Below are 3,242 nucleotides of genomic sequence, written 5' to 3' on the forward strand. Positions count from 1 at the left end.
TCAGCCTTGCTCTTCCGTTAACGGCGGAGGAATTTCAATTAGGGATTTTTACCTATCTATACCATATATCAAACCTTATTACCAAAAATGTTCATAATTTGTTATTTATCCGTGTAGTCCACACTTTTACTACAAATTATATACCAATCCAAAAATAGATAGATTTTGCCATAAAAAACGCGCTAAAATGAAGGCACCAGATCTGCGTGTGATTCTGTCAACATTAAATTCGAATTGCTGCGTAATTCTCTCCTTCCTCAACGGAAAGAGATCTCTCTTCTCTCACTCAACTACAATTCTCAAAAAACGCAAGCTACTGAAGCTCTAGCAATCAAACGGAAAGGAGATTTCTGTTCTTCATCTTCATCTTCATCTGTTCTTCCATATATTTTCCACCATTGATAGCCATTAAAAAGCTTGAAAGCTTTGAATTCAAATTTGGGTTTTCAAAAATCATTATTTGTTTGGATTGGGTGTTGTTGTAAATAATTCGGAATATGTTTAGGAGTTTATATCTCAATTTTGAGGGGTTTTGGTGAAGATTAGACTTGGTTTTGACTGAATTTTAGATTGAAACTCGAAGAAGAAGAAGAAGAAGAAGAAGAAGAAGAAGAAGAAGAAGAAGAAGAAGAAGAAGAAGAAGACGTATTTCCAGAAATTGTAGATAAATTGTAGTTAAATTGTAGAATTGTAGATATATTGTAGATAAATTGTAGATGAATTGTAGATTGGGAAGACTAAAACTTCTACAAATCTTCTACAATTATGTCGAAAATGCCAATTATGCTACAATTGAAATGAGAATTTGGATATTAAAATTCAATGTATCTATTTTGTAGATATCTTGTAGATAAATTGTAGATTATTTGTATTCTGATTGTAGATGCCAATTATTTGTATTATTTCCAGTGGGAATTCAAGTGGTTCGATCAAAGAATTTAAAATTTTCTTGTGAATCTGAAAATATGATATTCTTCGACGGTGGTGGGCAGTTGGGGATGATCAACGAGAGGAAGCATAGGAGCATCGTGAGTTTTGTGTGTGTTGTGACAGTTAAGATGAAAGGAAAGAGAAAGTGGGAAGATACAGTCCTATAATTATGCCTAATAAAAATGAACCCTTAATTATATCCCTAATTTGAATTATGGTATAGAAATGATAATTTGGTATGCTTAAATGTAATAAACACAAACCTTAAACATTGAGGGTAATAAGTTTTGATATATGGTATAGATAGGTAAAAATCCCTTTCAATTATCTCATACAACCCCTATTGGTCTATAATTTCGTTATCAAATCACAATAAAACACAAATCAAAATGCCAAAACAACCAATCGAAAGTAGTCATTATATTTCATAACGAATAACGATTTGAAGAGCAAGGAAAATGAAAAGATACAAGCTTGTGAATAGTGACTCTACCTTATCCAAAACTAACTTCCTTTTCTAGAAAAATGTTTCATTTACCAGGCCAACTTTCTAACTTGAAAGTCTCAGGTCAAGGGGAATTGTGGATAGGAATAAGGATTTCCTTTTTTGAGAAAAGAAATCTTTTGTTTCTTTGATGTGTGTCTTTATCCATTAATTAAAAATTGTTTACGGTTGCCTGTCTGAGTATTAGAGAAAGACAGTTAGGCCTCATTTAATTTTTTTAAAATTAAGACGTCTGAATCTGAATATATATCTGAATATTAAGATGTGTATTAAGATTAAAATATTTGAATTTGAATACACATCTGAATATATTAAGATGTGTATTAAGATCTGAATACTAAATAATTAAGACTGTTTAATTTTTAACATCTAAATGTATAAAATTTATCTTTATCTGAAAATTAATAAACATAAAACTCAAATGAAATACTAACTAATCTAATATTTTATCAATATATAGTTTTTTTAAAATATGATAGTTGTTTGGTGGTGATGGTTAACGAATGAATACCGACTAAAGGCGATGATTGGTGATAGTATTGGTTAATGATGGCGGTTCATGCTAGTAGCTAGTAGTGATTGGTAGTGGTTGTGATTATGATTGAAGATGGTGATGTTGGTAGTAATGGTGGGTGGTGATAGTTAATAATGGCGGGTGATGGTAGTAGTTGTGACTTAGGAAGGTAGTGGGTGGGTGGTGGTAGGTTATAATGATGGGCAGTGTCGGTCGTGGTTGTTGATGGTGATGGGGTGGTTAGTTGTGGTAGTTGAGGTGGATGAGTATTGATTGTAGGTGAGAATGATGGTGGTCGAAGTGGTGGCGATAGTGGGTGGTGATGGTCGATAATGGTAGCGGCTATGATTGAGGATGATGGTGATGGAGGTGGCGGTGGTGGGGTGGTGGTGGTGGTGGTTGAGTATGGTGGTGGTAGTTGATAATGGTAGGCGGTGGCGGCAATTAATAATGAATATGTGATACGCATCTTAATGAAATTAAATCTCTGTTATAGATCTGAATCATACAGACCTATTCAGACCCATTAAGTGGTTGTAAAGTAAAAAAATATATACTTAATGATTAAGATCTGAATAATTAAGATTCAGACTTTAAAAACAAATGCACTTAATATCTAAGATCTGAATGATTAAGATTCAAACCTCCATTAAGTGCAAACAAATGAGGCCTTAATGTGCGAACTTTTTTTTTTTGAATTCCCCCTCCCTTTTGATTTTCTTTTGTTATGTAATTGAAATTTCACAGTCCAACCTAGCCCATGAACCTTAGAACCACATTTCACTTCTGAAATCATCTATAAGATCAAAATTTCACATCTATACTCTGACTAAGCCCGAACAAGCTGTAATAACCCATACCTCCAACCTCAGTGCAATTACATGATATATCACATAACTCAACCGCTTGCAGCGATAACTTCTAATCACAACAGCTGCACACAACAACCTAACTTCTAATCACAGCAGCTGCACACAACAACCGAATATCGATAGGAAACCTCTTATCAACTAAAGTCTCAATCCAACACTTTCATATACCGCCAATGATAAATGAAACACGCAGTAAGCCATAACCGTTTTCTCGGATCAACCATTCATGAAGCCACTTCTCCTTTGGCAAAGACCATAGCAAATTTCTGCGCCGAACCTCGATGTTATCCTTCCAACATGCTGGAATCGAATCCGTTTGCAGTCATTAAAGATCCCGACGATCTCATCTAATCCAACATAGCTACTCTGGTGACATTGACACATTAATACAGACTAAAGCCACGACTTGTGCAATCCGTGC

This window comes from Nicotiana sylvestris, chromosome 7, assembly GCF_000393655.2.
Source record: "Nicotiana sylvestris chromosome 7, ASM39365v2, whole genome shotgun sequence".
Lineage (NCBI taxonomy): Eukaryota > Viridiplantae > Streptophyta > Magnoliopsida > Solanales > Solanaceae > Nicotiana > Nicotiana sylvestris.